Raw genomic sequence first — 13,942 nt, forward strand, 5'->3', positions numbered from 1 at the left:
CTTGCCTTCTCTGAATGAATTTAATTTCCAGATATGGCCTGAAGTTTTTCCCATTTGTTTCTGTAAAAATCCTTTCTGGCTTTACCTGGCAAACGGGACCATATATCACGTGACTAATAACTCCCTCTTTTTTCTTTTCTTAAAAACAAGGAATAAATACAATGTGATGAGGTATTCTCATGTATGACTCTTAAATTGGCTTGGAAGAATATTTTAAAAATTTCAAATATATCTGAGTAACATCAGTGTTGTTAAATACACGTATTATTTCTATAGTGACTACTATAGAAGATATATGGAAGTAAGGAACAGAATCTGGTCTCTTCAACCCTTCCTTCACCATTTTGTCTTAATTCGCTACTGTCTCATTCGAGGGCAGCCACCCTGCCTCCTAATCTCTATCAGTCTAGGCATGTTCCCACTTCAGGGCCACTGTACTTGCTGCTCCCTGTCTGGAATATTTCAAGACTATATATGAAGCTTGCTCCTCCACCTTTCTCCAGGTCTTTACTCCTTCTCACTGAGGTCTTTTCTGACTCTTCCTTCTCCTACACTGTACTCAATTACCACATATTCCCTCTTCTCTACTTTATCCTCACGTGTGTATGTGCATAAAACTTGACCACACAAATCTTCAAAAATACACAAAGTAAGAAATCTCAAACATCCATACACCATCTGCATTCAATCATTTTCAAAATGTGGCTGGCAAAAAATAAGGCATCGTTGTTCTTTTAAAGAATACATTCATGGGCCCGGTGGTGTGGCCTAGCGGCTAAAGTCCTTGCCTTGAAAGCCCCGGGATCCCATATGGGCGCCGGTTCTAATCCCGGCAGCTCCACTTCCCATCCAGCTCCCTGCTTGTGGCCTGGGAAAGCAGTCGAGGACGGCCCAATGCTTTGGGACCCTGCACCCACGTGGGAGACCCGGAACAGGTTCCAGGTTCCCAGCATCGGATGGGCGCGCACCGGCCGTTGCGGCTCACTTGGGCAGTGAATCATCGGATGGAAGATCTTCCTCTCTGTCTCTCCTCCTCTGTGTATATCTGACTTGTAATAAAATAAATAAATCTTAAAAAAAAAAAAAAGAATGCATTCATTTATTTCACAGAGTGACAGAGAAAGAGGAGAGAGAGATCTACCTAGCAGTTCGCTCCCCAGATTGCCGCACTGCCCAGTGCTGGGCCAGGAGGAACCTAGGAGACAAGAGCTTCATTCGGTTCTCCTATCTGAGCAGCAAGGGGACCAAATACTCCCATTTTCTGCTGCTTTCACAAATCATCAACAGGGAAATGAATTGGAAGTGGAGGAGTAACACTGTCACCCAACATAGGATGCCAATGTCCTAGGCATTATACGTCAGACCAAAATACCCTATTTCAATGACTGTATTACACATCATCTTTAGAAGGTAAAGACTATATGTATATATATACATATACGCACATATATACAAAATCACATCTAAAGATTTGATAATTCCTTCACATTAAATACCATAAACATCAATTTACAGTCAGTTTCTGCAGACTGGGAGCTAACTAAAGTTTATGCACATTTTTTGCACTTGGTAGATATGTCTCTTAATCTCTCCTTCTCTTGCTTCTCATTATTTCTTTCTTTCTTAAAGATTTTATTTTTTATTGGAAAGTCAGATCTACACAGAGAGGAGGAAAGACAAAGATCTTCCGTCCTCTGGTCCTCCTCAAGTGGCCGCAATAGCCAGAGCTGAACTGATCTGAAGCCAGAAGCCAGGAGCTTCCTCTGGGTCTCTGACATGGGTGCAGGGTCCTAAGGCCTCCAGCCATCCCTCCACTGCCTTCTCAGGTTACAAGCAGGGAGCTGGATGGGAGTGGAACAGCTGGGATATGAACCTGCACCTATGTCGGATCCTTACAGATGCAAGGTGAGGATTTAGCCATTAGGCTGTTGCCTTGGGCCCTTGCTATTTATTTATTTATTTATTAAGAAAAATGGTTATTTCTTAAGATATTGCATGTTTTACTTATTTGTATCTTGTTATTCTAATGTAAATATTATGCAGGCAGAGATTTTATTCTCTCTTATCAGCCCCTAGACCAGTGCCTGGTATGTAAAAGATACCCAAAATACTTTCCAAATGAATATTTGAAATTCATGTCCAAAGCCCAGTGCCCATCCACTAAGCAGAAACTGCAGTCCCAGCACTCCTGCCTGCTAAGCCTGAATCAGATCTCTGTTTTCTCAACAAAGCACTCTAAACAGTCACGACCAAGTAATCACATTGGGTTCCCAGGGTGAAAAATCCAGTCGGTTTCCCTTGCTTTAGCCTCCTTCAAAAGTGTATTTCTATCTCTAAAGTAGAATGCACCTTATATGCTGAAGCTTAGCCCAATAAATTATTGACTGCTTTTTTTTAAGTATGTTTAAATATCTCGGTTTATTTTAGGTAGCTTAGGGGGAAAAAAAATCTGCAGCCAAAAAAGATTAAAGAAACTACATAAGATGGTGGGAAACTGGGAATACTACATATTTTTAGAATGAGCAACATTCCAAGAGGTCCATTACAAAGTAAAAATCAGAACAAATGTTTTTGAAAAGTAAATTACATGTGCATTGAATTAATTAATTCAAAAAGTACATGAACGGTCAAGATGAGGGGATGATGGGGGATGATAACAGAAGTCAGGATTTCCCCATTTAGAGGCATCACCAACACAGTCTGCTTCTCTGTAAAGAGTGTTCTGAGGTATAAAAGTGCTCTGGGGTAACACAATATTGTGTACAACCTCATTTCTCTGAAATGGAGTTATTGTGGCAAACGCAATTGTAAAACATGTTGTACAACATTCTGAAAAACAATCAGGCTTCTTAGAATCATTTTCAATGCATTTCTCTTACATTAAACCAGTAAAGCCCCTTTTCCCTATTTCTGAAAGTAGCTATATTAATTGAAAGGCTCCACCAGTTATTTGTTTCATTAATTTATTCTATTAAGAAAAGAAATCAGAAAATCCCTGATTTTTATTACTACAAGTTAATCCAACAACAAAAATCCTTCAGGATCTACTAAAAGGAATGTTAGGCAAGTGTTTTTAAAAATCTGAAGGAAAAAACAGAAATAATCTATTCAAGATAACATGGAAAAAGCTACTGGCCGAACTTGGAAGTCTATCCAGATCTTTCAGTGAGCAGTATTTTGTTCTGCAGGTCCCACACGTTAGTTTGAGGAAATTTTTCCAGGGCCAAGGTAAAAAATTAAAAGAAAACAACAATTAATTCCACCATTACTCCAAGTGTAGGAAAAAAAAAAAACACAACCCCCACACAACCCTAACAACTCAATTCCCTTGAAAGAATGACCTCTGTTTACTTTTCCTATGTAACACTCTTAGAAGAAATCTGGAAAAGATCACTAGAAATTCATAAGTAAAGTGCTAAGTAGAATTCACTGTTTAAGCACTTTAGGATTTTGTCCATTATATTTATGCTGCCAGGAATCTTTTAATATTAGACTCTTTAAAAACATCTTCATCAGGTCTCCTTTACTCTGCTGACTCTCCTCTTTTTCTCCAATGGTTCTTAAATCTACTTAATTCTGCTCAGTTAAAAGATACAATAAGTAAAACTTTCAGAGTAACATGATTTTTTCAAAGAATCTCAAGCAAATCACCTGAGTGTCAATATGTGACCATCATGAAGTTTGAATATGTACAGTGAAAAATATATAATAAAATAATCTGCATAAGCGTTTCTCCTCAGGAAATACTAGGATAGATCTGTCTTCGTATACCATGGTAAAATGTACCCGGATATGTTAGAAGGACAGCTTTCAATTCTGAGATTTTTGGCTTAAATTTATCAGCCACAGCAGCTGTTGTCTGAAAACCCTAGCAGTTCCCAATGTAAAACTTCTACAGTCCACATCACCTGACCCACTGGCTAACCACAATAAAGCACATTCAGAACCATTAGCATACAACGGACATTGTGACACCTGGAAGGAAGTAGAAACTAAGTCAGATGGAACCCACCTTAAGTCTCCCCACAATTATTTTTTTTCCAGAGTCTCCCCACAATTATTACTTTTTAATTTTCAAACAAATTAAAACAGACCTGGTAAGGCAGAAAACGCTAACTCCTGTTTGGGCACTCAATAAATGGAATGAAGACACTGTCACTTAGTTTGCTTAGAGTACAAACCCCTGTGGGTGGTTCTGGCTTATAAAAACTACAGGAAAAGTGAAGCAGAATCAACTGTAAAGTCATTAAATGCTGATTTTAAGGAAGGCAGAGCTACTATCAAAAGCGGCAGACACAAATTTCCAACTGCTTTTTTTTTTTCAATTCAATAAACATTGGTACTTTTCTACCATGCTAACAAAACTTAGGTGGTCATTTTCCTGTTTAAAATCTGCACCATTATTAAATTAGGCACTATAACCACTTGGCTACATGCAAGTTTCCACACACTTAATTGTTCTCTCTCCCAAGAGTTTGTTTTTAAACTCAAGATCTCTTTCAACAAATTACAGACAAGCAACATTTAGAGGCTTGGGGAGAAAACATAGCAAATTCTTCACTTTCATTTTCTGATATAAGCACCAGGATGCAAACACCTGTGAGAAACTATACAATGCAAAACTAAATTCTAGAGAATCTGGGGATAAGTGTAAGTCTACTGTGTTACAATTCTGATTATTATTCACCTCAGGAAAGAACCAGCAGCAATGATGCTTCACTTAAAATTGTGGTTCCTTCCAGTTTGGTATCAAGTACAAAAGCCATCAAAGCAAGTAAAACTGTCCCTAGCATTATTTATTTTACTACAAAAGTTGTTGGTGTGAATAACAAACAAAACGACTATACATACTGTAATTGTACAATCAGGACAATGTTCTTAGGAATGCAAATGTGATCACTCTGAGAAAACATTTTCTGCCAACTATACAGAAAACATCATAAACAGAAAGAAAATTGCAGACACTGAACCCTTTCCACAATTTAAAAATTTAAATTCACTCTTCCATGCAAACTGAACAATAAAAACATTTCTGTTACAAGAGTAATACAGATTTGCTGTAGAAAAAAAAAAGACAACGCCATTTTTGAAACAAAAGACCACCTGCTATGAAAACAAAATAACATTTGGCTGAGCAAGGAAAAGTAAACAGCCTTTGAACCAAGACAAATAGGTGACCTTCTCACAAACTTAAAAGATTCCAATCTTAGCACAACCTGCACCCTATGGATAAGGTGCTGAATAACATTTGTTGATATTTGTAGATGGCTAACGTTGGGAAGACTGGTGCTGCTTTTAGGATCAAGGCTCACTTCCTCGTGTGCAGTGAGTAAAATCTGTTACACGCACCTTTTTAAAAACTCGCTCCCTTTCCCCATCAGTGCTCTCCCGGTCGGTAACAGACAGGTATGCATAAAAACAAAAGTAGATGGAGAGGCGAGTGTGTGATCTGCAAGTATTTTCCCTACTCAAGAATATTTCCCATTAGCCTTTTTGAGGTTTTAAGATTCAAACAATGCTTAAGAAGAACTATTGTTTGAACTACCCCACAATTACTCTGACTTCTCTGAGACTTCAGCTAACCTGTAAATAAAAGGTGCACCTTTAACTTTTCCATGGGGCACTGGAGGAAGAGTTATTACTCATAAATGCTTTCAGATCCTCAGACACCAGGCGCGGCCGATCAAGCATATCCATCAATTAGAGACCTTGCCCGGACCTCAGTGTACCCACTTTCAGAAACGGGCGTATCGACTCGCTTCGCAAGGGCCCCGGAGGTGAAATTAATTAGTGTTTTTAAAATGCCCAGAGATCCAGAGATGAAAGGAAGACGTGAGAGACACGCAGAGATGATGACAATCATCGCAACAATAAAAAGAATGACTAACTTGGAAGTCTGCGTTATGTAAGAAAGCCAAAGAAGTTATCACATTCGGTACAAACAAAAGAGAAGCCCACCGCCCCCTTTGTTTCTCTTTCCTTTCCATCTCCCTCCTCGCCCCCCGCTGGGGTCCCCGCCGGCTGCGGGTCAGCACGACCGGTTCCGCGGCCGCCCAGGCGGTGGTGGGGGAGGGCGCGCCCGGCCGCCCCTGACAAAGGCGCTTCCTCCCGCGAGGGCGCGGGATGGAGGAGCCGCAAACTCCGCTCCCCGCCGCCTCCCCGCGCGGCGCGGGGGCGCGCAGGCGGGCGGGCAGAGCCGGCGCTGGCCGCCGGGAGCAGCCGCCGAGGAAGTTGCGCGCCCGCCTTCCCCGCACCCCTCACCGGCCCGCTGCGATCCCTCCCCGCGACGCCCCGCGGCCACACACTCACCGGACAATCGCTGGTGGCCAGAATGCCGGCACGGCTCCCAAGACCCGCAGCGAGGGGATGAAGTGAGTGTGCGCGGGGGTGGGGGGGAGGACGAGCGAGCAGACAGCCCGGCGTGCCGCCGCCGCCGCCGCCTGCCTCGCCAGGCAGCAGCCAAGCTCGCTGAGGGGGAAGTTGGCCCAGGAGCCGCGCGCTGAGGAGACGCGGACCGAGGGCGAGGCGCGGAGCCCGCTTTGTGCTGCGTTCCCGGAGGGCTCGCGACAGCTCTGCTCGCGCCGCACCGCTGGAGCTGCTACTGGTGGAGGCGGCGGCAGCGGCGCCCCCCGACGGTCCCTCCGCCTCACACTGCCTCTGGGTCACTGACATACACTCGGAGGGAGGGAGGGGACTAGAAGGGGGCGGGGCCTGAGGGAAGAGCCGGGGGCCGGGCCACAGCGGGAGGCGGCGACGCGGCGCGCCGGGAGGGCTCTTGGGAATTGTAGTTCTTTTTTTCTGAGGAAAAAAGGGGGTGCATTGTTATGGAGAACTCGGGCGGCCTCTCTCTGCAATGCGCATGCTCTGGGGGAGATTGGGGTGGTGGCGGTGAGGGGGAAGCACCGTTACCATGAACACGAATGCACTAGGCGAGCGTGTGTAGTGCTGCTGTTGACTAAACAAGGCTCATCTTGTATTTTGGTACTGTTGGTGCTCCGGCCCTCTGCCAGTCCTTCCTACTCCGCTCCACCTTCAAGTCGGAGCCTCGCTACTCACAAGTGTCCGGTAACATTTGACTTCCTCCTGGTCTTTTATTAATCTTTCCCGTTGCTCAGTTTTCTTCCACAAATCCTTGCTCACCAACATCATTTTCTTTCGATGCTTTTAAGGGCATCCTGTCTTTAGTTCAAATTTCCATGCATAAGATATAGAAATGATTATAAAACTGTTAGGAACTGTAGTTGTTCGGTTAGTCACATCTAGTGTTTTAAGAATAGCAGAGGTGAAGTTCAGGATTAAGATCACTGTGTTTTACTGCATCATTGTACAGTAATCCAGATGCGTTCATTTTAAAGCCCACACTTTTTAAGGCATACAACTTTTCAAAGTACCTGTGAGTTCAAAAGAGGTAGAAAGTTGAAGGTTGTTCATCCCATACACACAGTGGCCAACTTTCATTTGGCTAGCAGAGTAGTCTGGAGTATGTGGTCGGGCTGGTCAGCTGAGCCTACACCCACGTGAAGCACGCAGGCATGCATGGGCGGAGGTGAGGAGGGTAGAGAAAGGCCGTCCACAGGGCTAAAGACAACCTGCCCTGAGCTCTCCTGTTTGCCTTCTAGAAGCTTACAGCCTGGAGACAAGCTGCTTAGGCATCAGACCATCCATTTCCAGCTTGTTTTCTAAGAGAATCTCAAGCTCTGAACTCCTTGTGTTTGCAGACTCCATAAGGATTCCCGCATTGAGAAAACACTTAACTGAGTGTCCACTGTGTGCCAAGCACTTTATTCGATCTCAAAAGTGGAGCTACAAGAACAGAAAAGAAAGATTTCTGTTTTCAAAGTGCTTGTTGTACCTTAGAGGAAGCAAGTGAATGGACTCCATGTGCTAAAGGCTGCAGTAGGAGAGGTGCGTACTATTGTACGCTTTGGGAAGCTGAGGAAAGTCTTCAAAGAATATTTGAACTCGATGAAGACCGGGGCTAGTGTGTTTTATGTATTTTGATGGGGAAGAAAAAGAAACACCTGGTGAGGGCACTGAGCAGAGAGATGGGGAGGGCAGCCAAGTGCAAAGCATGAGACAGTATTTTAGCTCAGCCAATAGTTGGGTATAAAGTAAGGGAAGGGGGTGGCAGAGTCAAGAGCACTTAGGTCATAGAAAATTGTGACCAATATGCTAAGGAACACAGACCTTCGTGAAAGCAATGGAAAACCACATCAGGATTTTAAGCAAATGAATTGTTGATGAGATTTGCACAAACAGAAGAGAAAGCAAAAAACCACATTAGGTGTGTAAACTTTAATGTTAATGTGTAAAGCCTATGTTAATGGTACTAAGAGGGTGGAAATTTGATCCAGTTATGGTGTTTAGGAGTGTGCACAGAGTAGAGACTTCTTAGGTAACTGAGAGCGGGTGCTTGGAAGATTTCTCTCAAGAGCATAGGTTCTAGAAGCTTCAGTCAGTGACGGAGCAAGGAGCCTTCAGTCCGTTTTGGCCTCTCATCTGGGTGACTGCAGGCATGCTCTCAGTTTTCCTGTGTTCTCCATAGGATGCCTCAGGCTTGCTCTACCTCAACCAGCCCTGCCCTGCCTGGACCTCTGGATACAACACTGTCCTGGGAATCCAGCCATTATCCTCAACTCTTCCACCCTCCCAAGCCGCCCCAGAGTCTCCCTGCTCTCCCGGCCACCCAGCCTTAGCTCAGGACCCTCGAGCCCTGCCCAGTGGCTTTGTGTTGGCTCAGCCATGTGTGAGGGAAGGTGCTCTCTGCACTGCATGTTCAGTGGTGATTCTGTGTGATGTGTTCCCCAGGAGTGCACTCCTCCAGGCTCATTCTCTGAATAAATGTCGTCTGGCTGTGAGTTCATGGGCATTCTCCTCTGGGCTTATAGTCATCACATTCTCCACTTTCTGGCCCACCATGTTATTGCTTCTCTGCACACTGCCACTGCCTTTTTTCAGGTCTCACCAGATGGCCAAACCAGTGGGGTCCACTCAGATATGATCTACAGATCTCCAAAACCATAAGCCAGAGCAAGCCTCCTTCTTTTCTAAGTAGCTTGTCTTAGTGATCTCACTTTTGTAATGAAAAGCTAATACAATATGCATTTTATTTTTAAAAGGCTTACTTATATTTTTTAAAGATTTATTGTGTTTTTATTGGAAAGGCAGATATACAGAGAGGAGGAGAGACAGAGAGGAAGAGGTTCTTTCTGTTGATTTACTCCCCAAGGGGCCACAACAGCCAGAGCTGTGCCGATCTGAAGTCAGGGGCCAGGATCCTTTTCCTGGTCTCCCATGCGGGTACAGGGTCCCAAGGCTTTGGTCCTTCCTCAACTGCTGTCCCAGGCCACAAGCAGGGAGCTGGATGGTAAGTGGAGCCACTGAGATTAGAACCAACACTTATATGGGATCCTGACATGTTCAAGGCAAGGGCTTTAGCTGCTAGGCAACCGCACCGGGTCCAGTGTACTTACTTATACCATACTTAATTGAAAGACAGAGAGACAGGGACAGAAACAGAGAAAGCTTTCATTTGCTGTTTTACTGCCCAAATGCCTACAGCAGCTGGAGCTGGGCCAGGTTGTAGCTGAGAAGCAGGACCTCCATCCAGGGCCTCACATTTGGGCAGAAGGGACCTCAGTACTTGAGCCATTGCTTGCTGCCAGTTCATTAACAGAAAGCTGGAAATCAGAACAGAAGTAGAACTTAAACCCAGACATTCAAGTATGGGATACAGGCATCCAAAACAACATCTTAAAAAAAAAAAAAAAAGACACATTTTCTTATTTGAAAGAGTTACAAAGATAACTTTAACCCACTGGTTCACTTCCCCAAATAGGTACAAGGGCTGGGTAATGCCAAGCTGAAATCAGAAGCCTGGAACTCCATCCAGGTCTCCTATATGGATAGTAAAGACCCAAGGAATTGGGTCATCTTGTGTTACTTTCCCAGGTATATTAACAGTGAGCAGGGGTTAGAGATAAAGTTATTATCTGAACTACCATTTGCATGGGATACTGGCTTCATAGGCAATAGCTTAATCCACTGTGCCAAAATGCTTGCTCCCACCCCAAAAGTATAGAAACCATTGTACAAAACATGTATCCCATAAAGCAGTTTGGAAAGACCACTGTGTCAAGTGTGGCATGTATGGGACCTATTGTAGTATTATGGCAGCATTGAGGGCTGGAGATGAAAGAATGAACCAAGGCAGCAGGTGAACACAAAAGTGAAAATAATCAGTCAATATTTTGGGATAAAATTAATAAAACCTGGTGACTATAATTAGAGGTGAAGGACAAAGAAAAGTTATGAATGTTGATCCTTTCGGTTACAAAAAGCAAAAAGCTCACTAACTGGCTTAACCAATAAAGGAGATTTATTGATCCATTTAGCCAGGAAGTTCAGGAAAAAGACAGGCTACAGGGATGATTGATTCAGCAGCTCAAAGATATCATTAAGGACATATGTCTTTCTTGTTTTCATTACTTTTCTTTTATACTATTAACTTCACAATCAGTTGAGGGTTGCCCAAAATTCCTGTGGCTGTCAGTTTCACCATCAAGGTACAAGAAACGATAAGAAGAAATAGTCACTTTGGAAGCTCTGTGGAAAAGGGAAGAAAAATGTTTTCCTGGAAACCTCAATGATGAGGAGTTGTAGATATTCCAATGAAAATTGAGGTGGTCACCCAGGAAAAAGACTAGAGGCTGGAAAAGGAGTCACAGTATCTGTTACAAGCAGGAAGCCAAGAATGGCTCTCCGATTTTTGCTTGAATGTAATTGTGAGCTAGTGATGTCCTTCACTGATTTAGTGATATAGGAGATAGACCAGCTTCTAAAGGGGAATTGATTAGTCTTCCTTCTTTTTTAAAAAGTTATTTGTTTTTATTGGAAAGTCAGATTTACAGAGAAAAGGAGGAGATACAGAGAGGAAGATCTTCCATCTGCTGGTTCACTCCCCAAGATGTGCAACAGCTGGAGCTGAACCAGTACAAAGCCAGAAGCTTCCTCTGGGTCTCCCACATGGATTCAGAGTGTCAAGGCTTTGGGCCTTCCTTGACTGCTTTCCTAGGGAGCTGGATGGGAAGTGGAGCAGCTGGGATACGAACTGGTGCCCAAATGGGATCCTGGAGCGTGCAAGGTGAGGACTTTAGCTACTAGGCTACTGTGCAGACCCAGTTAGTTCTTTTTGAGAGTGTAGAGTTTGAGATGAATCTGGGACAGCAAGGAAAACAGTAGAGTGGGTAACTGTATGTATGACTCTTTAGGCATTAGAGGGATATTGAAGCAGGGGAAGATACTGTCATGTGAATGTTGAAATAATTGAGGGGTTGGTGCAGTGGCTTACCAGGCTAATCCTCTGCAGTGCTGGCATCCCATATGGATGCTGGTTCTGTTCCCAGCTACTCCATTTCCTGATCTAGCTCCCTGCTAATGAAAATAGTAAAGAATGGTTGAAGGCCTTGGGCTCTTGCACCTACATGGGTGACCAGAAGAATCTCCTACCTACTGGTTTCTGACTGACCCAAATCTGATTGTGTGACCATTTGGGGAGTGATCTAGAGTATGGAAAATTGATATCTCTGTCCCCCACCTCTGTAATTCTGACTTTCAAGTTAATAAATAAATCTTTTAAAAAGAGAGAAATTGTTGAGATGGATGAGATCACCAAGGGAGGGTATGCACAAAAGAACAGGAGTCATCAATAATAACACCTTAGACAACAGCGGAACGCAAGAAGAAGAAAGATCATCACAGGGCCTTCGGAAGCAACAAGAGAACTGGGACATACAAAGAAGAAGGAAAGTATCTGTAAGCAGAGAAAGTCAGATAACACAAAGCCACAAATAGCAGATATGATGCAGTTATCATATGTGGAGAGAGATAATGAAGAGATAAAAATTGAACTTTGGTTCTTATAGTGGGTGGGTCTTGTGTGTTGCTTGGGAAACACACATCCCATATTGGGGTGCCTGGAATAGGGTCCCACCTCTGCTTTCTATCCAGCTTCCTGCTAATTTTCCCAGGCAACAGCAAATAATGATTCAAATATTTGAGTGTTTGTGGGAGCCCCTGATGGAGTTCCTGGTTCCTACTTGTGACCTGGCTCAGTTCTACCTGTTACAAGCATTTGTGGAGTGAACCAGTGGACTGAAGGCCTCTTTCTCTTTCTCTTTAACTCCTCTTTTCTTTTTTTTTTTAAGATTTATTTTTATTTTCATTACAAAATCAGATATACAGAGAGGAGGAGAGACAGAGAGGAAGATCTTCCGTCCAATGATTCACTCCCCAAGTGACTGCAACGGCTGGTGCTGCGCCAATCAGAAGCCAGGAGCCAGGAACTTCCTCCAGGTCTCCCACGCAGGTGCAGGGTCCCAAGGCTTTGGGCTTTCCTTGACTGCTTTCTCAGGGCACAAGCAGGGATCTGGATGGGAAGTGGGGCTGCTGGGATTAGAACCGGCGCCCATATGGGATCCTGGTGCTTTCAGGGCGAGGACTTTGGCCGCTAGGCCACGTCGCCGAGCCCTAACTCCTCTTTTCAAGTTAATATTTTGTAAATGAAATTTCTAGGTGTTACAACCTGTACAATAATAACTTTATTGTACAATATTGGCATTTAGAGTCAGATTAGACAATTAGAAAAGATTAGTACACTTGAAGACATAGTAGTAGAAACTAGTTGAAAGAAAGCACATAAAGAAAAAAAAAAAAAACTAGGACCCAGCGCGATGGCATAGTGGTTAAGGTCTCACCTTGCACGCGCCGGGATCCCATATGGGCACCGGTTCTAATCCCGGCAGCCCCACTTCCCATCCAGCTCCCTGTCTGTGGCCTGGGAAAGCAGTGGAGGACGGCCCAAAGCCTTGGGACCCTGCACCTGTGTGGGAGACCCGGACGAGGCTCCTGGCTTTGGATTGGCTCAGCTCCAGAGTTGCGGCTGCTTGGGGAGTGAATCATTGGATGGAAGATCTTCCTCTCTGTCTCTCCTCTCTGTATATCCGCCTTTCCAATAAAAATAAATAAATCTTGAAAAAAAAAAAGTATTTTCAGAGACAGGCATGCAGGTGAAGCAGCTGCTTGGGGGCCCATGTCTTGTATCAGAGTGCGTGGTTTGAGTACTAGTGTCTCTACTTGCAGTCCAGTTCCCTGCTGATGCATCCTGGGAGGAAGTGAATGATGGCCGAAGTGCGTGGACCTGTCACCCACGTGGAAATCCCAGATGGAGTTTTGGTCTCCTGACTTTGGCCTGGGCCAATTCTGACTGTTAGTTGCATTTAGAGAGTGAGTCAACAGATTTCTCTGTCCCTTCCTCTGTCTTCCAAATGGTATAAGTACACATTGAAACAAATTTAAAGATGATTGACTTACATAAAAAGTAACAACTCTGTATTATGGGATTCATAACATATTGAAGTGAAACATTTGACAACAATAGCTTCAAGGGTAGAAGAGGGGAGGAATTGGCTATAATGTGTGGAACGATCTTACCAAAAAGTGTATTATTATTTGAAGGTAGATTGTGTTAACTCAAAAATGAATATTCTAAACTTCAAACCGCTATTTTTAAAAAGATACGATAGCTAATAATTCAATAGTGAGGTGAAAGGAAATTTTTTAAAGTGTTTGAATTGAGAAACTGAAATATAGAAGATATCTGTGTCCCTGATGATCATGGGATTAAAATACCAGCTCTGGACGCTCTACCTGCTGACTACTTCTTTTTTTTTTATTTTTAATGAAAAAAAAATTACGTCAGAGGTGAGAAAGATGGAATTTTTTCATCTGCTAGCTTACACCTCCATATGTCTGTAACAGCTAGCCAGGCCTTTGTTCACCCGTACCAAAAGTTGGGATCTCAATCAGAGTCTGCCACACGTGGCAGGAACCTATTGGCAGGCAGCTGGAATCAGAAGCTGTAGCGGGGAATGGAACATAGGCA

General features: G+C 43.7%; 1 protein-coding gene across 2 annotated transcripts in view; it reads right to left on the reverse strand.

Moving 5' to 3' along the window:
- The window catches only part of PELI1 (pellino E3 ubiquitin protein ligase 1), a 59,933-nt gene extending 53,537 nt beyond the window's left edge, over window positions 1-6,396 (reverse strand). For both annotated transcript variants that reach the window (XM_004580099.3, XM_058667880.1), the window contains exon 1: window positions 6,310-6,396. The gene's annotated coding sequence lies outside the window, so the exon portion shown is untranslated. The remainder of the gene's footprint in view (window positions 1-6,309) is intronic.
- Between the last annotated feature and the right edge of the window lie 7,546 nt (window positions 6,397-13,942).

Source organism: Ochotona princeps, chromosome 8, assembly GCF_030435755.1.
Source record: "Ochotona princeps isolate mOchPri1 chromosome 8, mOchPri1.hap1, whole genome shotgun sequence".
NCBI lineage: Eukaryota > Metazoa > Chordata > Mammalia > Lagomorpha > Ochotonidae > Ochotona > Ochotona princeps.